Source organism: Tamandua tetradactyla, chromosome 3, assembly GCF_023851605.1.
Source record: "Tamandua tetradactyla isolate mTamTet1 chromosome 3, mTamTet1.pri, whole genome shotgun sequence".
NCBI lineage: Eukaryota > Metazoa > Chordata > Mammalia > Pilosa > Myrmecophagidae > Tamandua > Tamandua tetradactyla.
In genome coordinates, this window is record NC_135329.1 from 196,087,282 (window position 1) to 196,115,177 (window position 27,896).

At 37.3% G+C, this 27,896-nt stretch overlaps 1 non-coding gene across 1 annotated transcript; it reads right to left on the minus strand.

The window, feature by feature from the left end:
- Positions 1 to 18,896: 18,896 nt before the first annotated feature.
- Positions 18,897 to 19,087, minus strand: LOC143678615 (U2 spliceosomal RNA). Its single transcript, XR_013173394.1, has one exon. It is a non-coding gene; the product is annotated as a U2 spliceosomal RNA (small nuclear RNA).
- Between the last annotated feature and the right edge of the window lie 8,809 nt (positions 19,088 to 27,896).

Below are 27,896 nucleotides of genomic sequence, written 5' to 3' on the forward strand. Positions count from 1 at the left end.
CTTAAGTGACAGGAAATGTGGCAGAAAAAAAGATGGGGGTGGTCAGCATGGGATCTGGACTTGTTCTGCATCTCTGTGGAAAAGTCTATGCACAGAATGGCTCTTCAGCTACCCTGGGCTGGAAGTGCTTCAGATTTAAAGGTGTTGAGAAGCTTGGCTGCCCATTGTTCAAATAAGGTACATGTCAGTGATGTCAACACAATGTGCTGAGGAAATGTCACATCTGTCTGCAATTGGCTACCTCTCAATAGGAGGAACACTGCTGGAAGCCTGGAGACCAGATGTTGCTTTCAATCAAATAGAGGTCAAGCAGCTTTAGATGAAGAATGTCTGCACTTCCCCATCCCCAGCCCTAAGAGAGTCAGGGAATGTGATTTCAGAGAAATCATAATTGTTTTAGCTCATGTCCCCGCTTGTCCTAGTGTATGACATTGCAGCCACCAGAATAGAGCAACCAAAACAGTGGTTCTCGGTCCAAATGGTGTGAAGACATCAGAGTAGTGGGATTCCTCTTCCTGTGGTCCGATGACAAGTGTCACACCCTGCAGGTATTGCAGGGGTCTGCAGACATCACTTACCCTCTGTAGCCTTCAGTTTTTAAACTGAATCCTGAGAGCAGTACTTTACGATGGTTTGTTTTATCCCTTCCAGGTTTAACTTTCTGTAATTTTTCAGATAAAAGGGAGGCCTGGCCTTGGCTAAACCTCAGGACAGCCACCTGGAAAATAAGTACATAGATGTTTCCAGGGTAAAAGGCTTTGGGGGCATTTCCTCCTAGTCCACATGGGGAAAAGGGGTTAAAGCAGCTGGTCGAAAGCATGTCCTGAGCCAGAGTGAGAAATGACTGATTGTAAACTTGATTTTAAAGGGCCCTTTAATTAAATATCTTAGATTCAGTAAAATATCTCATCCCTTGGCTAACCTTGTATGCTGGAGGGATGTAAGGAATTAATATGCATTTCAAGTAGGTTTGCTTCTTCATACTTTTAAAAGTCTTATATTAGGGTGGCAGTAAAACAGGAAAGGAAATACATCTCAGTTTCTTTACAGTTCAGTTTCATGCCAGTAAATATGTATAAATTAAATATCCACTAAATGAGAACTTCTTTACTAAGAGCTGCTATTCACGGATGGATAAAGTACTGTGAGGGGGAAAACAGTTTGCCCGACTCTTGAAGTCTTCTTTCATAGCAAGTATATCCCCTGGCTTCTCCCTACTTTGTAATTCAATCTCTCTAGAAGTGAAGCTGAGGATTTATTCACTGGTAAACTTGGGAAGAATAACTAGCTGATTATCATTATGAAGAATAACTACCTTTCTTCCTAGAAGCCTGCCTCCCTGCAGAGAGCATTTGCTTTGGGTTGCATTGTTCTGTATGCCTTTTGATGCTAGATGACAACAAGAGGAGATGGGCTAAAGTTTTCAGGGAATGGTTTCGAAATTCTCCAAGTTTTTTTTGCTTTTGTAAGTGACATGAAGAAATGGAAAGGAAAGGCTGGAATTTGGGGAGCAGATTATAGTGGTGGTAAGGCTTTTCACCATGGATTTTAATGTGAGGGCTGAGCCTTTTGACTTTGGCCAGTTGTAGAGGTTTATAATAATCCAGGTGAGTTTTTATAGTTATGCATTTGGAGTTAACTGCTGTGACGTGGGCAAAACTCTTTAAGACAGTCATGCAGTATTTTGACCTTGGTGAATGACAGTGGTTTTTGGAGGTTTTGTCCACACGCGAGAGGTTATTTCTTTATGGGGGAGAACTGTACATATGGGAACTTTAACCAGGGCCCACAGATCCATGTGGGTACTAAGGCCTGGTTGACACTGGGAAAACTGACGCAAGTATCTGACTGTGGAGAGAACAGAATCTTCCCAGGCTTTTAGGCATTGGTGGAAAAAATAATAATAGCTGTATTTGAAAGGACAAGACAACTGAGTTCCTTGCTTGTTGGCCAGGGAAGGAGGTGCTAGGTTGACCACTCTAAATTCCATTCAGTAGTCAGGGGTAAGGAGTAAACTGTGGAGAGATTCATTTTTAAACTCATGCGAGTAGTTCACAGGATGAAAAGTGGAAAGTACTCAAGGAACTCCTGGGTGAGTTTCAAGGTGATTCCGCTTTTCTAGGAGGGCATGTATCCTGAAAGAACATGCCAGAGAAATGTACACAACTCAAATCAGAGGAGCTGGCATCTTGAGGAACCCATGGCAGAGGGGCTGGACTACAATAGGATCCCCAAAGTCCAGGCACAAGAGGAGCAGTCGAGTTTCAATTTAGGAATCGGCTGAGAGGAACTTTTTAGCTCAGACAAATGTGGGAATGAGATCAAAATCTACCCTGGAAGACAAATTCCTTGGGGCAAAGAAATTCCTTCAAAAAAGGCACACAAGCGGGGACAACCAATTCAATAGGCTGAGCCCTCAATCTTGGGGCTTGCCTCTATAAAGCCTATTCCTGCATAGGATAGGTTAAACTTACTTATAATTATGCCTAAAAGTCACCCCCAGAGAACCTCCTGTTGCTCCGATGTGACCTCTCTCTCTCACCCAACTCAGCAGGTGAATTCACTGCCCTTCCCCTCTGTGGGGCATGACTCCCAGGGGTGCAAATCTCCCTGGCAACATGGGACAAGATTCCCAGGATGAGTCAGGACCTGGCATCATGGGAATGAGAAAACCTTCTTGACCAAAAGGGGAAGAGAGAAATGAGACAAAATAAAGTTTCAGTGGCTGGGAGACTTCAGAGTCGAGAGGTTATCCTGAAGATTATTCTTATGCTTTATAAAGATGTCTCTTTTTAGTTTATGGTGTAGCGTAGTGGCTGGAAGGAAGGACCTGAAACTGCTGAGCTGTGTTCTAGTAGCCTTGATTCTTGAAGAGAACTCTAGAACCATATAGCTTTTACAATGTGACTGTGTGATTGTGAAAACCTTGTGTCTGATGCTCCTTTTATCCAGGATATAAACAGATGAGTAAAAAAAAAAAAGAATAAAAATAGGTAAAATAAAATAAATTTTAAAGGGTAAAAATTGGGTAGATTGAAATATTGTTGGTCAATGAGAGGGAGGGGCAAGGGATGTATGAGTTATTTTTTTGTTTTTATTTCTTTTTCTGGGGTGATATAAATGTTTTAAAAATGATCATGGTGAAGAATACACAACTATGTGATAATATTGTCAGCCATTGGTTGTATAAAGTGGTTGGACTGTTTGTGTGTGGAGATTTCTCAATAAAAATATATTTTTTAAAGGCATACAAGTGGCCTTTGCTGCAAAAACTGCCCATCCCTGGTCACCAGAGGGTGACCACTGTGATAGATAGAGTTCAATGGCAGGATAGCACCAGGATGCCAGAGTGAAGGTGAAAATCATGAAGTGTGGGGAGTAGGAACACACGTAACCGGGTTAGCTTCACAGGTTGTGGACTCCAGGCAGTTGACACAGCCATGCATTGGCAAAAACCAAGGATGTTTTGCAGTGCCCTTCTTCACTCAGATACTGCAGGATTACTGCCCTGGTTTTTGGCAATGCTAAGTACTGGTTCTCTAGACATAATTTTGTCTAGGGTATAGGTACTGGTTTTCTCCAACTTCGGTGGGCAGATTTTCTTGTCAGTCGTATTAACTGTTTGGATATTCTAAACATAAGGCTAATCAAAATTTAGCATTGAATCAGTAAAACTGTGAAGGCCTTGAACTAGCTGCTAATGGAAGCCAGAGGGTCTCACTGGTGGAGATACAGCAGAATAAGAAGTGAGCATTAATTAGGAACTTTAATTCTATTGGACTTTAGCTCAATAGAATAAGAATATTAAATTTGGGCATTAATTCCTTTGAACTTTAATTCCTTTGGGTTTTAACTAACTTGGGGATTTCAACTTTAAGCCTCAGTTTCTTCCTGGAAACTTAAAAATGCACAGAGGCTTCAGTTCAAAATTTAGCCCTCTCAATAATAACATCAATAAAGTTATTAACAATCCTGGAATTTTGTGGAAGGAATTCATTCATGCATTTCATTGTTGGTGTATCTTAATGTGGTCATTTAATGTCATTGTTGGGCCACTGGATACTACATTGAATGAGGTGGCTACATATAATTTCAGTGGGAAGTAGAAAATAGAGAGTAAATTTTTAGTCTTAAGAAGAATGTGACTTTGGATTTATTTATTTATTTTTTTAATTAAAGAAGCTGTGGGTTATTGAACAATCATGCATAAAATATGATTTTCACATATCATCTTAATACTGACACCTAACATTGGTGTAGAATATTTGTTACAACTGATAAAAACACATTTTCATAATTCTACAATTAATTGTAGTCCACATTTCAATCTAGGGCCAACGTTTGTGTTATATATATCCATGGGTATTTAAATTTTTTTACTCTAGTATCATAAATACAGTCTAAAATGTACCCTTTTAACCTCATTCAAATGTACAATTCTGTGCTGTTAATTACATTCAAAATGTTGTGCTCCCATCACCACCATTATCAAATATTTGCATTGTCCCAAACAGAAACTCTGTACAATTCAAGCATTAACTCCCTATTTCCTATCCCACCCTGGCCCTGGAAACCTGTATTCTAGATTCTGATTTTGTGAGTTTTCCTTTTTCTAATCATTTCATATTAGTGATATCACACAATATTTGTCCTCTTGTGTCTGGCTTATTTCACTCAACATGAAATGTTCAAGATTCATTCATGTTATCACATGTATCAGGATTTCATTTCTATTTAAAGTTGAACAATGTTCCATTGTCTGTATATACACCACATTTTGTGTATCCATTCATTGGTTGATTGACACTCAAGTTGCTCCCATCTTTTGGCAGTTGTGAATAATATTGCTATAAACATTAACGTGCAAACATTTGTTCAAGTCCCTGATTTCAGTGCTTTTGGGTATATATCTAGTAGTAGGATTTCCAGGTCATATGGTACTTTCATATTTAGATTTTTGAGGAACTACCAAAATATCTTCCACAGCAGCTACACCATTTTACACTCCTACAACAATGAATGAGCATTTCTATTTCTTCACTTCTTCTCCAAAATTGTAATTTTCCATTATTTTATAGCAGTCATTAAAGGGCGTATTGAAATGATATCTCTTGGTGGTTTTTGATTGGCATTTCTCTAATAGCTAATGAAGATGAGCATCTTTTCGTGTGTGTTTAGTCTATGTGTATACCTTCTTTGTAGAAATGCCTATTCAAGTTTTTGCTCATTTTAAGTTGGATTGTTTATTTTTTTCTTGTTGAGTTAAAAGATTTCTTTGTATATCCTATATGTTAAGCTATTATCAGATATGTGGGTTTCCAAATATTTTCTCCCATTGTGAAGACTGTTGTTTTAATTTCATGATAAAGTTTTTTGATGCTTGAAAGTTTTTAATTTTGATGAGTCCCATTCATGTTTCTAAATTTTTTTTTAGTTGCTTGTACTTCAGGTTATACAGTCTAAAAAATGATTGGCCTTCACAGTTTTACTGATTCAATGCTAAATTTTGATTAGCCTTATGTTTAGAATATCCAAAGAGTTAATACGACTGACAAGAAAATCTGCCCACCGAAGTTGGAAGAAACGAAACAAGGTCCTAAAGATGCCTCCCTACATTTTTTTCTAGAAGTTTTGTAATTCGGGCTCTTAAATTTAGGTTTTTAATCCATTTTGGGTTAATTTTTGTGTAAAGTGTGAGCTAGGGGTCCAGCTTCATTCTTTCGCATGTGAAGACCCAATGTTTCCTGCATAATTTGTTGAAGAGACTATACTTTGCCAACTGAGTGGTCTTTGCCCCTTTGTCAAAATCAATTGGGCATAAATGTGAGAGTTGATTCTGACTTCTCAATTCAATTCCACTGTTCTGAAAGTCTGTCTTTGTGCCAGTACCATGTTGCATTTAAAAAAAAATCTTTTTATTGATAAATCTTCACACACATACGTCCATACATGGTGTATAATCAGTGGCTTACAGTATCATCACATAGTTGTGTATTCATCACCACGATCATTTTTTAGAATGTTTGCATCACTCCAGAAAAAGAATATAAAAGGAAAAAAAGAGCTCATCCATACCATATTCCTTATTCCCCCCTCTCATTGACCACTAGTATTTCCATCTACCCAATTTATTTTATCCTTTGTCCCCCTTATTATTTATTTATTTATTCTTTATCTGTCCATGCCCTGGATAAAAGGAGCAACAGACACAGGTTTTCATAATCCCACGGTCACGTTATAAAAGTTATATCTTTTTACAATTGTCTTCAAGAATTGAAGCTACTAGAACACAGCTCCACAGTTTCAGGTACTTCCCTCCAGTCACTCCAATACACCAGAAATGAAAAAGGGATATCTATATAATGCTTAAGAATAAACTCCAGGATAACCTCTTAACTCCATTTGAAATCTCTCAGCCACTGAAACTTTATTTTGTCTTGTTTCTCTCTTCCTTTTGGTCAAGAAGACTTTCTCAATCCTTTGATGCTGGGTCCTGGCTAATCCTGGGAATTCTGTCCCACATTACCAGGGAGATTTATACCCCTGGGAGTCATGTCCTACATAGGGACAGGGCAGTGAGTTCACCTGCTAAGTTGTTTGAGAGAGAGAGGCCACATCTGAGCAACACAAGAGATTCTCTGGGGGTGACTCTTAGGCCTAATTTTAAGTATGCTTAGCTAATTCATTGCAGGAATAAGTTTCCTAGGGCCAAACTCAAAGATTGAGGGCTCAGTCTATTAGTACCACACTCTTTTGATTACTGCTGCTTTGTAATGAGTTTTGAGGTCAGGAAATTTGAGTCCTTCAACTTTGTTCTTGTTTTTCAAGATGGCTTTAGCTATTCAGGGCCTTTATCCTTCCATATAAATTTGATATTTGGTGTTACCATTTCCACAAAGAAGATTATTGGAATTTTTTAAAGCAGTTTTTTTAGATATGTGTGCATAGTACCCAATCCATCCAAATGTACAATCAATGGCTTTTAGTATAATCACCGAGTTGTGCATTCATTACCACAATCAATTTTAGAACATTTTCACTACTCCAAAAAGAAACACCCCAAACCCCTTAGTAAAATACCTCTTAATCTCTATATTCCTCTCTTGACCTACATAGCCACTAATTTATTTCTGTCTTTATAGATTTATTTATATTTACATTTTATGTAAAGGGAATCATACAATATATAGTACATTGCATCTGATTTTTTTCACTTAGCATAATATTTATTTTAAATTATTATTTTTTAAATTGAGAAATTGTAGGATTACAGAAAAGTCAAGTAAAAAAATACAAAGTTTCCCATATACCACCCCCCATTATTGACACTTTGCATTAGCTTGGTTATTTTGTTACAATTGATGAAAAAAATACTGAAATATTATGAAAAACTATTGTTCAAAATTTATATTAGTTATATTTTCCCCATATACTACCCAATGATTAACACCTTGTAATAATGTTGTATATTTGTTGTAATTCATGAAGGAAATTTCTTACATTTGTACTATTAATGCCTGTCCATCATCCACAAAAGGGTTCACTGTGTTATACAGTCCCTTGTTTTATCTTCTAACTTTCATTCTAGTAGCACACATTACCCAAAACTTCCCTTGTCAAGCAATTCACATACATTGCTCATCACTGTTAATTACATTCACAATAATGTGCTACCACCACACCATCCATTTCCAAACCTTTACAAACAACTTAAACATAAATTCTTTACAAAATAAGCATCAGCTCCCTATTCTTTTTTTTTTAGAACATCTTCATTATGAAATATAACCTATATACAAAAAAAGCAATAAATTTCAAAGCACATTATGAAAAATAGTTATAGAACAGATTTCAGACTTTGATATGGTTTACTGTTCCACAATTTCAGTTTTTTCCTTCTAGCTGCTCCAAGACACTAGAGACTCAAATAAATATCAGTATAATGATTCAGCAGCCATACTCATTTGTTAAATCCTATCTTCTACTTTGGTACTTATCCCAATCTTTAGGGGTAGAAATCTTCTCCCAATCTTTCTAACTTCTTTCATGTTGGAAAGGGCTGTCGATAACATGGGATAGGAGATGGAACTAGTTGATGTTCTGGAGAGGCTGGCCCCTCTGGATTCCAGGACTTAACTGGGCTAGGAACCCAACTGGAGGTTGTAGGTTTCTGGAAAATAATCTTAGTATGTGAAACTTTTGTAAAATCTCAGATAGAGCCCTAGTTGAGGTTCTTTAAGATTAACAGGAATGATTTTGGTTAGGGTTTGGCAAAGCATGATAATTAGCAGTATCTAGTGAAATCTTAGCCACTGATACCTTATTTTGTTACATTTCTTTTCCCCCTTTTGGTCAGGAAGGCATTGTCGATCCCGCAGTGCCAGGGTCCTCATTGTTGTATAATCATATCACTTTGGGTAGAATTCACATCTTAACAATATTTAGTCTTCTAATCCATGGGCATGTAATGCTCTTCCATTTGCTTGGGTCTTCTTTGATTTCTTGTAGCAGTGTTTTGAGTATTTTCGTACAAGTAGTTTGCATCCTTGCTTAGGTTTATTCCTAGATATTTGATTCTTTTAATTCCTATTGTGATTGGAATATTTGTCTTGATTTCTTCTTCTCATTGTTCGTTGCTTGTGCATAGAAACACTACTGATTTTTGAGTATTGATCTTGTACTTTGCCACTTTGCTGAAGTCATATTATTTTCTCCACTCTGGAAATCTCTGCCCTTTTCCTGTAGAGTTTAAGCCATTTGCATTTAAAGTCACTATGATAATTCAGGCCTGTATTCTGACATTTTGCTATTTAGTCTTTGTAAGTCTTATATGTATTTTACACTCAGTTCTTTCATTATTGCTTACTTTAATATTTATTTGCTTTTCTGTATTGTTCCATATTGAGTCCATTCTCATTTCTTTCTGAATTTATTTCTCATATACTTTCTTTTTGGTTACCATGGGGCTACAATTTCACATCTTAAATAAATAACATATCACATGTAATATAAATCCAAAACCACTGATTTCTCATTACCTTTATTGCCTTTAGAGGATTTACTTTTTACATTCTGCAGTAAGTAGAAAAGGGAAGTAGAAACATACCATAGTACTAGTATTTATATTCACCCATACCATTATCTTTTCTGGAGATCTTTGTTTCTTCAGGTGTCAATTGTCTAGTGTCCTTTCCGTTCAAACTGCAGAACTCCCATTAACATTTCTTGTAGGGACCAGTATAATGGTGATGAACTACCTCAGCTTTTGTTTATCTGGAAATGTTTTAATCCCTCTTTCTTTCTTTTTCTTCATGGGCAGTGTTCTAGTTTGCTAGCTGCTGGAATGCAACACACCAGAGATGGATTGGCTTTTAATAAAAGGGGATTTATTTCACTAGTTCTTCAAAGGAAAGGCAGCTAACTTTCAATTGAGGTTCTTTCTTATGTGGGAAGGCACAGGGTAATCTCTGCTGGCCTTCTCTCCAGGCCTCTGGGTTCGAACAAGTTTCTGTGGGGTCATTTCTTTCTGCATGTCCAAAGACCTGGGTTGAGCTGCGAGTGCTGAGATGAGGTATGCTGAGCTACTTGGGCTGTGCTACGTTGAGCTCTCTCATTTAAGCACCAGCCAATTAAATTAAACATCATTCATTGTGGCAGACATGCCTCCTGGGCGACTGCAGATGTAATGAGCAACACATGAGGTTCAGGTACCATTGGCTCATGTCCACAGCAACAGAACTAGGCACCTTCACCTAGCCAAGTTGACACCTGAACCTAACTACCACAGGCAGGCACCAGGAAACAAACCCAGGGTCTCTGGCATGGCAGGTGAATATTCTGCTACTCAGCCACCATTGCAGTGCCCCCTCTTTCTTTTTCTTTTTTTTTTTTGGGTGCTTGGTCTGGGATTTGAACCCAGGTCTCCCATATGAAAGGCAAGCATTCTACCACTGAACCACCCATACACCCCCCTTCTTTCATTTTTGAAGACAATTTTGCCATACACATAATTCTTGGTTGGCATTTTTGTTTGCTTGTTTTCAGCAGTTAAAAATATCTTCTTGCCTCTGTGGTTTCCAATGAGAAACAGATATTTAATCTTATTGAAGCTCCCTTGTATTGACACATTGCTTAATTATAACAACATGGGTTTATTTTCTTTGGATTTTTTGAGCATCTTTCACATGTATAGTCATTTCTTTGTTAAATGTTAGAAGTTTTCAGCCATTATTTCTTTGAATATGCCCCTTTTTCTTCTCTAATATTAGGTTGGTATGCAAGCTCCTCAGGCTCTGTGCACTATTTTTCATTATTTCTGCTGATGATTTATCTTGTTTTATCTTCAACTTCACTGATTCTTTTTTTGCCAGCCCTGATCTGCTGTTGAACCTTTCTAGAGAATTTTTAAATTTCTGACACTATGGTCTTCAGTTATGTTTGGTTCTTTTTCATCTTTCTATGAATATTTTCTTTAGGTTTTTCCATCATTTTCCTGATTTCCTTTAGGTCTTTGTCCATGTTTTCCTTTAGCTCTTTGAACATATTTAGGACCATATTTTTAAGATCTTTGGAGTGTCCCAGGCCTGATCCTTCTCATTGATAGTTTCTAATTCTTTAATTTTCTCCTTTGTGTGGGCCATCAATTCCTGTTTATTTGTATGTTTTATAATGTTTTATATAAACCTGGATATTTTGATATTATAGTATGTTATTACCGGAATTTAGTCTCTGAAGTATCTGTTCCTTAAGCTTGTAACTGACCAGTGTTATGATAGAACTTTTCTCGAATGCCAGGAGCCTATAAAAAAAAATTAAGGAAAAGTATGAAAACTTCTCAGTCTTTGCAGGTTGACCTGTGCAGGTGCTCCTTTAGAGATTATCCATATTATGAGTTTGGAGAATAGCTCCAGGCCAAACACAGGGGCCTCCCTGATCCTCTCTCACATGTACCTTGTCTTGGGCATGCACATGTGGCTCTAGGAATTCCCCTTACTTACATGGTTCTAAATGTCCCCTCTTCCCTAGGAAACAGTTTTCCTCATGGTCCCAGGTTCTGCACTGTATGTCCTACAGCCAGCAATCCCTTACTTCAGGCAGCAAGATGGACTCCTTTACCACACTGTTCTGTAGGACAGCATTGGGAGCTACCTTCTACATGCAGTGCAAGTTCTGGGTTAATGGGTCCCTCAGGCCACCACCCTACAGATTTGGCCAGACATACACGCCCTTAATTGTCATGAAGCTTACTCTGTTCCCTTGAGAACTTGGACCAGGGACCTGCACTGGTAGCATGGACTGGCTCCACACAGAGCCAGTGAGGGGATGGAGGAGAGGTCAGACAGATGCCATGAGAACCTACTGCTTTTAAGTAGCCCCCCCTTTTTTAAAAATTTGGTGCTCATCTGATTACTGTAGTCCTTTTACTATGCTCTGGAGATTTTAGAAAGAAATTTCTGGTATTTCTTGTTAGTTGTTCAAAGCTTATGTATAGGGAACGGAGCTCTGAATTATCTCTGTCTGCCATCATTATCAGGGTGGGGCCCAAAATCCTGATGGAGAAAAATAGTGTTATTTGGTGAGACATCTTTTGGACAACGCAAAGACACTCTCATTTTGCTTACACTTCTTGCAGTCAATTCATGGGTTTTTGAGGGGTTAGGGATGAAGCATTGATATGTAGACAAAGGAATTGATGTGCAATATGCCGTAGGATCAGATACAATGATTGATACAACACGTCAGGGGTGGAGTCTATGGCTAAAGATGAGGATAACAAAGGGCGGGCCACGGTGGCTCAGCAGGCAGAGTTCTCGGCTGCCATGCCAGTTTCCACCCATGCAAAAATAAAAGTAAAGATGAGGATAATAAAGATTATCAGAAGAGTTTAAGATTGAGAAATCAAGACACTTATGGAGCAGTTAGAGTTTCAGATGGACGTTGGGGAAATAGGAGAGATTTTTAGGTTTCCTGTTTCAGATGGGCCTTGCCTATGTGAAATGCAGAGGGAGGAGTTTTGGAGACTTGGAGTTCTTAGCATACCACTGATCCTTAGTTTTCTCCTCAACCTGCGTGGGTCCAGTTAAATTATGCACTTGTGACAGATGGGCTTTTAAAACAGAATATCATTAGTGGTAGACAGCGACCATAAAGGTAACATGGTAGAAGTCTCCCCTTCTACCTCTTTTATTACCTACTCTCCTCTTATACCCTTTAGTCTTAGAAATTTGAGACTTCTCAGACATGAGCTCCACTAAAACAGAGATACGATGCAAGGCACTGAGCTATTCTTGTCCCATTTGAGATTCTTGGTTTTTTCCCCATTGTTACTTTGTCAAAATCAGGGTTAGATCTCAGTATGTATGTCTGGGACCAACAGAGAAACCCCCCTTTCAGTGGCCCAGCCACCTGGTATGGCATGAAAGTTTTATTTCCTCAATGATCTGAGTTCTTATGCTAGAGATGGAGGCAGGTCTAAATTCTCTTACTTTTATATCCCTGGAATGTCTTTATTCTTATAAGGTTTGTCTGAGAACCCCTCTGTTCCCGACCACTACTAATATAGACCTTGGACTTTCTCTATGTTTGTCTATAATGGGGCTTTGAACACACTCTTTGATGTACAACAACCTAGGGTATTTTGATATGCAATAGTTAACTTTTCACACATGCTACCTAGGTTTCACTTAAATATAAAATATCTTAGATCTCTTGAATAAAAGGATATATCCTTACTAGCAGCAAGGGATAAAAAAGCAGGTCATCTGTTCTATGACATGGAGATTAAAAAAAAATAGAGAGAGGAAAGAGAGGATATATAAATGAAGAAAAGCATCTGGGGAACTGAGAGAAGTCAACATTGGCTAAAAGTTAGTTGTGAATAGATATAAAGCAGAGATAAAATGGCAAAGGTGGCAGGAATAGAATTTCTGAGCCAGAAATGCCCTTTGTGTTCATGCGGTCAGGGCTTGAAATCAAATATATGCCAATTAGTAACTATCTAACTTTCTAGAAAACAATGTCATTTGCCTTCAGTTTGCTCATTATTAGAATAAGGTTTAAATTTTAAAAATGAAAAAATACATATTTATATATAGTTATGTTAGGAAATGTGTAGTGGAATTCAGACACTTATGAGGTGTCTTAAAACTATTTCTTAAATAGGTTGAATCCAAATCTATCCCCTCGTCCAGTTTAATACACGACGTACCTGGGGCTCAGATAAGTTAACTTACTTAAATTTTCCAGGGTAATTGTGGCAGAGTTGCAATTCAAATCTGCTTTTCTCTGTTGTCCCTGTCCACTGGGCTTTTCAATGCATCATGTTTAAAGTGGCGTGATTATTTCAGTAATAGCCTTAGGGATAGCTAATTAGATTAGGATCGCACACAGGTTCTTGAAAGATAAGAACTATGCTGTCTTTGTCAATTCACTGAAGATTTTGGAGTTGAGGGGTAGCATGAACCTGGTGAGGGGCAGGAAAGATTAGGAAAAGGCAGCTTCCTGGAAATCAATGATTTATATTCCATTCAAAGCTCCAAAAGCATGGTTCCTAGGTGGACCCTTTCACACTATATACTCAGCCTAGAGCAATGTTTGGCTCATAAATGCACAATGAATAATACTGATTGAATACAAAACTGGAATGAATTAATGAAACAAATCAAATGAATAAATAAAATAAATGCATGCCTAAGTGAAATGATGCTTGGGTTGCATACTGGCTTTTCACTTATTTTTCTTTGTCTAATAGTTGGATATTCAATTTAAGGCCTAATAACTCATAAGGATGTAGTCAACACCTTCTGGATCACTACTGTTAGAAATACACTAATTTAACCATTCTTTCTTGAGAGCAGATAAGGAGAATCCAGTCTGGTTAAGTGCATTAGATTCAGAATCAAACAAGATCAGATTTGAATCTTGTCTTGGTTCGACCACTTAGTAGCTCTGTGATTTTGAGTAGGAAGTCAAGGGGAAGAAGCAGAGAAGAGGTGAAAATGGTCAAATATGCTGATTGACAGGAACTTTTAGCAAACATATATTTGCCAGCTCTTGGGGATTCCAGGAAATATTTATTGTAAGAATTCTTTGCTTTGGGTTGGACCCTGCTTTAGCTGAATGAATAAAAACCAGTAAAATACAAATTGTTCATAGGTACTATTGTGATGTGAGCCTGGCAACACCTTTATTTGTCCTCATACATTGGGAAGCAGGAATGTAGTCAATTCCACACTCTCAATTTGTGGATTATTCACTTACTTTGCTTGACCTTTCACACCTTCCATTTGCTGAGATGAAGCAGAAGCAATACCCAAATTGCACTGAGTTTTCTGTTTATTACCAAATTCTGAAAGAAAAATATCATCTCTTTTCTCTGTCTGAATTCTCAGAGTGAATTGCAACTCCCTTGTGACACCATCCCTTTACCTGGCTGTGCGATGGTTTCTGTTTGTGTTTTATTCCTCTTGTTCCCCACCCCCTCATCCCTCTGTCCTTCATACTAGCTCAATCACAGTAAGCATTCACATCAATTCCATTTCTGATTTGAAGAAGAGGCTTCAGAAGGTTCAGTTTAATCAACTGAAAATTGTTTCTATTTGCATTCATTTTACTCATTTTTATAAATAATAAGAGTCTATAGTATTTGCTTGGCATACCTAAATTTCTCTTTATGATAGAGAATTTGAGCTTCTAAGTATCTGGCTCAGGCAAGAGCCACTGAAAGCCTTATGTAAGTCAAAATCCTTTTGTAGATCAAAGCCAAGGCATACCTTGATATGCCCCTTCATTTTTAGCACTTGCCTGACAGTATTGAAAAATCTCTCACCCATGAAGGGAATGGGTTGTGCGAGGCTTCTGGAAATAAGGTGATTTTTCCCCTGTTGGAAATGTCCAAATGACCTTAGATCTGGGAGTTCCCTAGAACCAGAACCACACTATAATACCCATTCAACAGAACTAAATTGGAAAAGGTTGCAGAAGAAAAGGATCTTTTTCTACTGCCAAAGGTCTCGCTGTGATTATAAGCCCTCTTATGTGGTAGAGTTTTGTGCTATTTTAGCCATGAAAAACCCTGAGTTACCCAAGTAATGGCTATTGTAACTTAAGTCAAGCTTAAGTGCCCCAGAAAAGGAAAAAATCCATGTTTCAGGCCTTGATTCCAGCAAAAGGTAATTAATTAGCAGAGCAAAGAAGTAGCATAGGTCCATGGAATAGTTCTGCAAGTATTCCATGCTGCTTAGTAGATTTATTTCAAATTCTGGATAATGGTTTTCCAAATATGCTTGTCATCTCATTTTCTTGCCTTCTTCTTGTAGGAATTTTCTCCTCTTGCATCCTAAGTACATTAGATTATTCATCATTACCCTAATTCTTCCAGCTTTTTCCATGAAGTGCCTTGCATGCACGTTCTCCTCTGCTTGGCATCCTCTTTAGGCAAATTATTCACTTTCATCATCTGTGAGATGAAAATAAAAACACGCACCTCATTGGGGGCTATGGTGAGGATTAAATAAAATGAACTGTGCAAAGGGCTTATCACAGTCTTTGGCACATACTAGCTCAATAATTGTTACTTGGCATTATTTTTATTTCTGTTCATGTGCCTGATAAATTTCTACTTATTCCCCAACAACTATCTCAAACATATTTTTTTGCTTTGATATCTTTCCTGTCTGTTCAGGCAAATCATTGCATTTTCATCTATGCTTCCATATAATTTTGTACATATTTACATTTTACCCATCTGGAATTTATTTAGATGTCTGTCTTCTCCAAGAACTGTGACCTTTTGAAGATGAGGGCTGTGTCTTACTCATTTTTTCTCAGTGTCTAACAGAGTTCTTCTGCAAAGGAAAACTTCATATCTGTCAAATGAATTTTAAGTAACTGAGGGAGTGAATGAATAAGTGAATGAAAGGTTCTTAAAGAGATGTACCATAGCAGAATACGATGAAGTTTCCTGAAAGTCTAAGAGAAAGTAAGTTTTGGTTGAGTTCACTTTGCCAACTTCACTGTGCTGAAAAAACAGAGTTCTACAAGCATTTATTTTCTTATTTTATTAAATTTATTGTTCATTTTAAAGCAAATCAATTACACGGAATTGACAATTCAACCTTGTTCACAAACAGTGATGACTGAGTTCTACTGTCAAACTTGCTACATTATATCACTTATCACTTGATTAAAGATTGATAAGCAAACATTTACAAAGGCATCAGTGCGTACCTTGACAGATTCGATACATCCAAAATTTCAATTCAGAAATTCCTCTCGAATATTTTGGAAAATTTACTCAGATGCACAATGATTGGCTATCCTTTTCCTATTCATTACTTTAAAGATTTTGGCTGAGTTGTTTTGGCAAGAATAACATCAAACCTACTAGCCTCTCTTTCTAACTAGTTTTTTTTTTTTAAGCAGAATACAAAAATCTAATAATCTTGCAACTGGTAAATAATTTATGTAAATTATTCAATAAATTTAAAAAGTACAATTTTCAGTCTTATTTTCATGCAGTGATCAGTGCATCTCAAAATTGAAGGGACTGTCAAAGTAATATACAGATTAAAATGTAAACTTTTCAAAAGAAATCAAAGCATGCATTTTTATGAGTAGTGTAATATATAAGAATATGAATGGGATAAGTTAAGAGAATTAATTTTGTAGCTCAGTTTTCTAGATAAGGAATGGAAGAGAGGCCCTGGGAGAATCTGAGAATCTCAGATTGTGGGGAGGAGAAAAAGAGCAAAGAAAGTGATTAGAGAAAAGGAGACAATAGGTAAGAAACAATTCAGGTTTGGGAGAGAGGTAACAGGGGCAGCTGTTGAAAGGAGAGGAGATTTGGGAGAAAGTGAGAGAAAATTTGAAGATAATTTTCAGGAAACTTGGATTCAGCTCTCTCTTCCATATTTCCAAAGAAACCACCCTTAACCCAAGCTACAATTTGACTGATTTCCCAGATTAATCAGTTTTCCCATTCCCTCTGAATAACGTGAACACTTGCTGTTATAGTTTACTAGCTGCCAGAATGCAACACACCAGAAATGGATTGGCTTTTAATAAAAGGGGATTTATTTCATTAGTTCTTCAGAGGAAAGGCAGCTAACTTTCAACTGAGGTTCTTTCTTACCTGAGAAGGCATAGGGTGATCTCTGCTGGCCTTCTCTCCAGGCCTCTGGGTTCCAACAACTTTCCCAGGGGTGATTTCTTTCTGCATGTCCAAAGGCCTGGGCTGAGCTGTGAATGCTGAGATGAGGTATGCCGAGCTGCTTGGGCTGTGCTACGTTGAGCTCTCTCATTTAAGCACCAGACAATTAAATCAAACATCATTCATTGCAGCAGGCATGCCTCCTAGCCAACTGTCGATGTAATCAGCAACAGATGAGGTTCACCTGCCATTGCCTCACGTCCACAGCAAAAGAACTAGGTACCTTCACCTAGCCAAATTGACACCTGAATCTAACTACCACACTTGCTGTTGGTGATTCAATATTTTTCTGCCATTTCCTCTAACACTTCCAGATCACAGATTAGGGAGCCTGATCTTTCCTCATTTGTTTCCTGTCTGTCATGGATTTGGCCTCTTAAAACTCCTTGTTGCACTCAGCATGGACTTGTTTGGTTAATGAAAAGATGTTCATCTGACTGGCCTAGCTTCTTCTTTCCCAATATCTGATAATGCATCCTATTCCAGATACTTGCAGAAAGGATGTGTTGTTCATTGATATAGGTCTGTGTTATACTGTAGCATAACTATATGCCTTCAGAACTGGTTTCTCTCTAAGAAGAACCACATCTTCTGCCTTATATTTTCCATAAGATTGATTGCATATCACAGATCATTTGGTTCACTAAGCGTGGTGGGGGTAGTTGGGGACTCAGCACACAGTATTTGGTCTCTACCTTCCTTAGAACATGTCAAAACATTAGCATCGGTCAGCCTCTCACATAAGGCAACAATGTGAACATTTCTATTATCCTATGTCCTGGAAAGTTAAAAAAAAAAAAAGGATATTAAGATGAGCTTTGGAGGAGGTAAATAAAATACCTGGTTAGAAACTGATTCTGTAAATTAATCATATGACATTAAACCCAGTAAATTGGGTGACTTCTCCATGAATACAAAGAGAATAGCTACAGAAATATCAAAGGGCAGGCAAAGTCATAGAACTAACAGCTGTAAGCTCTATTGAGTAACTTTGTGAATGAATTTTTTTCAGGGAGTTGTGATAGCATCACTGATTTAGTAGGTTGCTTTAAAAAATTACAAAATCAGCTTCACATCATGCTGGGATGTTTGCAAGTTGATATTTATAGGCCAAAACTAGAATGTAGCGGTGAGAATATAAAAATGAATACATCATATTGTTTTATATCACACTGCATGATTTCCCAAAGGCTGTCTTGATACATGACCCATATTTTCACTAGCACTATTTGCTAGAGAGGAGGAATTTGGTGTGTTGTTGGAATTGTTTCCTGTTGGTACAGGAGATAGAGGCATTATCCTACCTCTTGTAATTCTATGGGTCCTGGAAGATTCCTCTTCCTGTGGCAGCTGAGCCTGACGTATTAATGATTCCTTCCTTTGAAGTCAAGCTCAGATTTTTTTGTGTAGCCAGTTTAAAAACACCCTTTTAAAGGCATTAACTTCCTAGTCCCTTACTCAGTTTGTTCAAGGATTTTTGTCTGTAATTGTAGAACCTGAAGTCTTTAGGCATGTAGTAGTAAAGGTGACGTTGATCACTGAAAAGGACGGTGAATTGAATAAATACATTGGAGTTTTATCATGATCTGAAGTTATTTTCAACATTGATTCTTAAATTTAGAGTATCAGTCCTAATCATCTGGGATTTTTTTTTCTCTGATTTTATACATTTATTGTTCCCCCAAGAGGGGGGTGCACTGTTCCTGGAAGTACTGCAATACCAGGTCGATGTGTGGAGTGGATGGAGCAAGCTCCTATTCCATCTCCTAGTTCCAAAAATCCATTTAATATATTGTCCTCGGATAGAGGATGTATCAGAGATTAAACTGATAAGAACAGATACTACATTTGACGTTAGCCAAAAGGCCAAGAAACGATCATCTGGGATTTGATTGACAAAATTTGAGCTCATGAAACTGTTGGAGACCACATGGAAACAAAGATGGCTTCCAGCCTAAAGAAAAGACCAGCCCTTAAATGCCCTTCATTAGCTATGTTATATCTTTTTGTCCTTGGGCACATCACTCCACTCAAATGGAACTCTGAACAATAAGCTAGAAATTGAAGTTGGGTAGGAAAAGAAAGGGGTTAGATTAGGTGATCTCGGGTCATGTAAAATGACAGCTTATTCCCACATGGCTGGATCCCAAAGGCCTGACCTTAACATTCAGTTGAAACATCTGCAGAAAATATGACAAAAACACACACCTACTCAAAGGAAGACCCTTCATATGTGGCTGTTGGAATTGTTAAGGAGAGAATCATGGCGAAGTCATAGGCCAAAGGGTCATCATAAACATGCAACTGCAGATCTAACAGAGGCACAATCCTAACAATCCATGGTTTGTTTTAATGTTAAATAATCCCCATAAATACCAAAATACTTTGTACCTCAGAGTTTGCAAATAACTCATGGTTTCTGGGGTGTTAAGCCATGGATGACTATCCCCATTTAGCAGATGGAGAAACTGAAGGCTTCATGGGGTGCAATCTTTTCCCAACATCATATAGGAGAGTCTGACCTCATATGCAAATGTTCTGATCACAATTACAGCTTACACTAAATTTTGGAACCCGATTAAATAATCGGATGGTATTTCACATTTTTGAAAGTTATTTCCTAGAGTTATAAAGGCTCTTTTAGAAGAGGTCAAAGACTGATTTATCTAATCCAAGTACCATTGTGGTGGATTGAAAAACTAAGCCAGACTTGCCCTCTCCATCTGTCAGTTCCACTGTTGAAAGGAATAGGGCAGGGGCTTTAATGTCCATCTGGAAGATATTTATTTCACAGCATTGCTGCCCATCACCATATGGGTCAGAGAACTAGGCTCATCATCTAGATAAATATTATTGTTAAATTATTTCCCATTGTGAAGGTTTGAGCCTCATTACGTCTAAAGTACAAAGACCACCATTAACTCAAAGTTTACAGTAAGCTACCATATTCTGTTTTCAATTTGGTGTGATAAATTTAACAAATGACACTGAAAACAGCCCTCATTTGCTTAAAAGATGTAATTGAATTGCATTACAGCATTAAATATTATGACTAAATACAGACTTTATCTGTTACCAGTTCAACTTTATTTTAAAGCTTCTGGACTGAAAGACCCAAAGGATGCAACTTGGGAAATGGAAGGAATGAAAGAAATCATTAAGTGTGCTGATAAGTAGTTTTTGTTTGGTTTGGTTTTTGTTTGTGCTTTCTGAAAGAGAGTTGAAAGGGTTGAAGAGGTTGAGAAAATTGTGAAGTCAGTTTTTAAAAGGACAGCATCTGCCACTTGCAATATTTATCTTACAACTGGGTACGACATATAAATGCTGGAGGTCTGCTGATTGCACAAGCAATGGGCCACTTGCATTTGCAATTAACCACTCACACCCTTGCATTTCCTCACAAAGCAAGAGGTTGATTATGTGATTGTAGGTATAATAATTAGCACACATTAAAGGAAAAACTCAGCAGAAGTCTCCTAAGAGTGTCCTTTTAGTGAAAGCCTCAAATATGGACTAATTAACTTAGAAGGTACAGGAGGCAGCCCCCAACATGTGCTATGTGCAAAACCCTCTGCCTGTCATTTAGTTGCTCTTATTGTGTAACAGCAATTGCTTCCCAACCAGTCCTACGTGTGGATGGCTCTCTGTTCCAGTGTAGAAGGGGAGAAGTGGCATATATGGGGTGGGGGTGGGGGTGTCTCTAAACTGTCAGATATCTCCTCCTTACTCTAGGCAGATGCTGTGGAGTATTTAAAAGATCTAGACAAAGGAGAGCCTGGGAAATATATAGACACCTGCCCATCTGTTGGAATGACTTTCAGTCCTTCTTCCTCCCTTTCTTCCTGCCTTCCTTTCTTTTCTTTCTTTCCAACTACATTTGGAAGAAAAAAATAATTGAAAACCTTTTTGGTACAGACACTGTAAAAAGTTAGATAAATATATATTGCAAATGTATGGCTGAACTCACAGGAAGTAAAGGTTGACATTTATGCAATTGTCCCCAGTAATAAATTATTAAGCATATGAGCACTATAGGTGCTTGGACTTGGTGTGGGGAGTGAAATAGGCAGCAAAAGATGAAACTTTGGGCTCATTCAAAATATAGATAGACAGAAATCAACAGAATTATGAGTAGAGTTTGACAAGTACTTTAAAATACATGGGATTTTAATACACTCTTAAAACTTCAGAACTGATATACCCACTAGTACTAACTAGAAATAATATACAATTTTCAACAAATGCAATTTACAAACTTGATCTAATGGGCAATATAAATGGAACATGGCATTCTGCATTCAAGAATATGCATTCTTCAGAAACATACATGGAATTGCTATGAAAGTTGACTATATACTAGTTAACAAATGTCAAATAACATTTCTTAGACAATTTACACTGACACAAAGTAAAAGAAGTAAAAAGAGAGAGAAAAATCAATCTTCTCTCCTATAACAAAACAACCCATTTCTAAATAATCTTAACTGAAATAAAAAAAAATTAGGTCAGAAAATGTGAAAATATTGAGACCCAAATGGCAGTGAAAATATATAGCATTAAGTGCTCATATTAGAGAAGAAGAAAGTTTAAAAATTGACCATCTAATATTCAAATAAAAGACGAAAACAAAATGAACAAAAAAACAGTAGAATGGAGGAAACTATAAAGTAAGTAAAGAAAATAATAAATCTGAGCAAAGGAATAAATGGGAATATCAATGAAACAAAATCTAATTCTTTGAATGACTAACAATAAAAAAGAAAACAACAAAACAAGTATAGAAGAGAGCATAAATAAGCAACATTAACAATGAAAAGGAGACAACACTGCAATTAAAGTAGAGATTAAAGAAGTCAAGAGATAATACTATAGAATGACTTTATAAAAATACACTTAAAATGTAGTCAAAATGGGCAGTTTCTCAGGAAAATACAAATTACCATAACTGACTAAAAATGAAATAGAAAGCTTAAAGAAATATGTAATTATTAAATAAATCAAATCAGTAGGAAAACTTCTAGATCCCAACCCCCTTAGTCCTAGGTAGTATGGGGGTGAGTTTTACCAAAATATCAAGGAATGTAACACTTACACTCAGTCTTTCAGAAAATGTATAAAAGGGAGACCTCATTTATGAAGCTAATATTGCCTTATTACCAAAGCAGTCAAGAAAGAAACAAGAAAAATATAGACCAATCTCACTTATGAGCATAGAGGCAAAAATAAATGAAGTCTAGCAAATTAAATTCATTGGTGTATGCTGAAAATTAAATCATTGTTACAAGAAGGTTTTAGCTAATGACTATAAAGAGGTTTCAAAATAATACTTTAAAAGAGAAAATGCTATGATCTGACCAGTAAAAAAATATTTGATAAATTCAATCTATGCTTATTAGAAACTAGTCTTAGAAAACTATTAGTAGAAGTGAAACATCTTGATTAAGGGTATCTTTCAAAAATATAGTGCAAATAGCATCATAAATGATGAATTGTGAGAAGTATCCTATTAAATTAAAGACAAATATGCTTGCCATCGCTATTTAAATTGTACATGGAATGATAGGTCCTATGCAGTGTGATAAGATTAAGAAAAATAAAATAGATCTTATTGGAACGGAAGAAACAGAGTTATTATTCTTCATTTATAATATTATCATTTGTGTGAGGGATCTAAGAGGTCCTACACACTGTTTGAACTCTTAATAGAGTTCAATAACACTGCTAGATATAAGATCAATATACAAAAACCATTGAAATTTTCTATGTATGAACAACAAATAAGTAGAAAATATAATATTAAAAAAAGATGCCATTAACAGTAACAACCAAAAGTGTAGGCATAAGAAAAATCTAATAAAAGTTGAGAAAACCCTTGTAGAGAAAATTATGAAACTCAAGCTTCATATTTGGAAAACATAAAAGAAGATCTAAATAAATGGAAACCATATACCTTGTTTTTATAGCAAAGGGATCACTACTGTAAGGAAAGCATTTCCTCTAAAATCATCTATAATTCAATGCCATTACAACCAAAGTCAAAACAGAACTTCACAAACTCATCATAGAATAGTTGTTTGGTTTGGTATTTTCTTTTTGAAAAGCAAAGAAACAAAGTAGCCTTCAGGATCTTAGGAAGAAAAGTAGGGAAAGATTTTACTTACCTGAACAAAAACTTAGTCTAGAAATTTAAACTGTGGAGATGGCACAGAAATAGACAAAATAGACAAACAGCACAAGAACAGAAAAAAAAGAACCCAGGAACAGACTCAAATATACATGGCATGAGGTCAATGACCCAGGTGATGTTACTAATTTGTGGGGGAAAGACAGGCTATTCAAAATCCAAAAACAAAAAAGATACCATCCAAATAGAAAAAATAAAGTTAGGCCCCTTTCTAACACATAGAAATAAATTCCAGATGGATTAAACACCAAAATGTGAGAAGAAAAACTGTTAAGCATTTAGAAGGAAATATATGCAAGTATTTTTATAATATTATGATAGGGAGGAATTTCTTAAATAACGTTAAAAAAATATAAACCATTTTTTAAAAAAGACTATATTCAAACCAAAACTTCTATTAAATAAATGAAACCATATACAGAAAAGACATTGGTTTCATAGTGATGGTGGGTGCCTAGGAATCTGTTACCTAGTTTTCTGTAAGCTATAAATGTTTGAAAAACTTCATAAATAAAAATTTTAAACAATGAAGATTAAAGATTTTTAAAAATATAAAATAGAGAATTGGACAGTTGAGCTGGAGTTGATAAGCTCAGTTTTTCAAAAACAAGAAAATGTTTCTCTCCCCTCTTTTTCTCTCCACCACCCTCCACCCCAGCTGCAGTGTTATTCAGTATTATTTATATTACTTATAAGCACTTGCCTCCAGCCTCTCTCTAGTTCAGTTAAGGACACATGCAGTCACCATGCTGAGAGTATCTGGGACTGACTGTAGACAGAATTATAACTAAGAAGTATCTATGTTCCAAGCCCCTCGAGGCACTTTCTCTTCCAGATACAAAATAGTGTTTATAAAGTCTGTGAAAAAAAATCTCTCTCATGTAGTGGATGTAATCCAATTCCATAAGATGGCACCCAGTCATGACATGCCAATTTGCTCATGTATGTAGATAGTACCCACTGAGTGGTAATCCAGCTTGAAAATTTGCACAGACAGTCCTTAGAATGGGCCAGTTGGAGCTCACATTCTATTGTTCCTTCCATTTGGCCTTATACTATTTTATAATTGTCCAAAGTTGCCAACCCACCCACCCACCCACACTGATGGCAAGTAGGTGAGGACTCATTCGCCCAGGGTGGTTTTATTATATGAGGTCCCTTCCCTCAGTTGACTTTCTATGGGGGTTTACTCTTTACATAAATCAAGCTTGCATTTTTTTTAGGTTATTGGTGATGCCAGAGGATAGTTGAGTTTATGGTAACATGGGAAGTATGTAGAACTGAGCATAACCTGAATTGTCCTCTCGTCACTAAAGTGTCTACTGAAGCGGGAGGATAGGAATGCCAGTTTACTGTTCTGTCCCTGGGAACTGACCCAGAAGGCAAAGTGTAGCACCAACATGAGATCAGGATAAAACTGGATAAACACCGGCTTGATACATGTAAATGAAATCACCTGGTTATATGTAAGAATGAGACCAAATGATTTTTACTTTAACGTCTATCTTGCTGTGGTTTTGAGTCAAGGCTGAATTTATGTGACTTATTTGGTGGCTACTTGGAATCTGTCTGAAAATAGACTATGGGTAGGGAAGGGTCTCAAGATGTATAGATATTAAAAGATCTTTCAATTCATAATGCTGATATCTGAAATTCTGAAGTCTTCCCTTCGGCTAGAAAATTTGATGTCTACTAAAGTGTCAAGTTTATCCACTTCAGGAATTGCTTTGTAGTAGACACTTGACTTTTCAGGTCATTTGTATCGTTTCTGTGGTTCCTTCCCCTGGCTTTCATGTGCCTTTGCTTCCAATGACCCAAACCTGAACCTCATCAAAGGACTGTCCTTGGACTACCAGAGTCACTTTGCAGAGAGCTAGAGTTGCCTGGGACGTTAAATCACACCACCACTCACTCCCACATGGCCCTTAGCCAAGGACCACCAGGGATGTGACTTTGAAAGGCCATCTCCTTCACCTTGAATAAGATAGGGACAATTCTAGAGTAACTCACTCTCCAGGGTTCCTGCAGAGGATCAGGCTGAGGCGGCTACCACAGTCCTCAGCCTAAAAGTTATACCCTTGCGTGGCTTCTTTCTTGTCTCCATCCTGTTCCCCCATGGCCCTGGTGTTTTTTCCTGGAGGCATCTACTCAATGCATCACTTTCAATTACATCTTTATTTAGGGATCCACTTTCTGAGGAAACCAACCTAAGATAAGCTCTTATTTTAAATACTTGGATGCTTTATGAGACCTTTTCAGAAATGCAGAAGAGAACTCAAGGTTCCAGAGCACCCGAAGCAGCTAAGATTGAATCCATGAAGGGAGAAGAGGGAAGCAGAGGAAGGAAGGTTGTCACTAGACAGTTTGGATGTCCAAAGAAATATCGAGCTGTTTACAGGTCACCTCTGGACAAGCTTTGTCTATGTTATTAGAAACTTTCCTTAGTTCTCTGAATTGTTATCCTTGTGAAAACAGCTGTGGTGTTCCTTGCTTTGATACCTTGCCCTTCAACTCCTCTACCTTACTTCAGAATGATCTTCATATGTGAGTTTAAATAAGTATGTTTGTAAAGTGAGACTTTACAACCCTTGACTTTGTAGGCTACTTGGAAACATGTCTCAGAACTCCATCTGGTTTTGGGAAACATCCATGTTTTATAAGGATGTAAATTCTCTACCAGTTAAGAATCCAGTCATGAGAGGGGAAAATTATGAGCTTAGGCCTTCTTTAAGAATTCTTTGTTTATGAATACATGTAAAGTAAAAACTAAAAGCATGGCTGGAGATGATAAACACCAAGTTGAAATGGTGGTTATTTCCTGGGAGGAAAGGAAGGAAATGGGATTGGTGAGAGGTACATAGGGATTCATTTTTATCTATCTATCATCTATCTATCTATGTATCTATGTATCTATCTATGTATCTATCTATCAATCATCTATCCATCTATCTATCTAATTATCTAATCTATCTACCTATCTGTCTATTTTTTTTATTTAAACTGGATGTAGGAACAGAAATGTTTAAAAAGAAAAGAAAGGAAAGGAGTTGCCTCAAATATTTTCCAGTAAAGAGATGGAGGAAGTTCAATAAAGGAAAATGGAGAAGATCATTTGCTTTAAAAGCATAGTCAGTTGGTTAGGAGCTAAAAGAGGTTTCCCACATTCTGAATGTACAGTCCCTAGAGAAGCACTGGTCAATGGAAATTTCTGCAGTGATGGAAACATTCAATACATGCTTTCCAATATGGTAGCTACTAGCTGCAGGGGGCTATTTAAATTTAAATTAATTAAAATTTTAAGAGATTAGTGGTTCAGTTTCTCAGTTGCAGTAGCCACATTTATTAGGAGGGGTGCGGACAGTTACTTAAGCTCATAGTTAGTGAGGGGTTAGATCAAGGCTTAATTTCTGACTCCCATCCTCTAGCACCCACTACCTTAGCTGAAGGTAAGGAGAAATGTAAATAGGGAAGACCTACTTCATGCCTTTATATTTCTCTATTCGAGACTCTGGGAGGATCAGGTATCTTCCCTTCATCCTCTAGGCACCCTCTCCATCAGCAGGCTGCCTTGCCGTATGACTTCCATTTGGGTTTGTGGAAAGCATTAGCAGAATTTGAGTGGGAGGGAGGAGAATGAGATTGGGATATGTGTTCCCAAGCTCCCTTCCTGGGGACTTTAAGGGTACAACTTTTGGCAGTTAGACCCCGCCACGTGGCTCTCCTTGAATCAGGACACAAACTGCACTTTCAAATCGAGTGAGGGAGGAGAGTTTAGTATGTAGTGTATTATAAATATATGGGCAGAGCATAGCAGGGAGATAATATAGAACCTGAGGTAAGTAAACATGAGGCAAGTAACTGTGGGAAATCAAAGCCATGTCTAAGCCTGGAAGGAAGAGATGAGCAAGAAGTTTCCCAATGCAAGGACGAAGTCTCTTCATCCTCTCTGCTGTAAGGGGTCTGCGAATTTTGTTGGTGAGGTGGGAATCCTACTGGGGCCATGGGCAGAAGAGAGGACTTACACTTTCCTGTATTTCATTGTGTACTAGACCGTTGAGTTACTTGGAGTTCAGTCATTTGTTATTGAATCTCTCCAATGGATAAAGTATTGTATTAGCCAATTTGGGGGACATGAATTAGAGTAAGGTCTTGTCCTGGCCTTTGAGGCCTTTGCTGTCTATTTAGACACATGAAACATTCATGAATGAAGCCGCTGCACTCTACATAACAGCTGCCAAGTGAAATATATTACTAGTGCACGTAAAATACATTTGCACATTACACTTGCATGTATCATCTCTGCTTCTTATTGACTGTGTGGTGTTTGGTTGGGTTGTTTTATTCCTCTGAGCCTTTGACCAGCAAAATTAGGATATCTTTCAGAGTTACTTTGAATAAAAATGATTATTTGTGAAGTGCGTACTCTTGCCTTGTGAACATCTCCACCTGGATGTCTACTAGATATCTCAACTCTTGAATTTAGTGTATTCTAAATGGATTTCT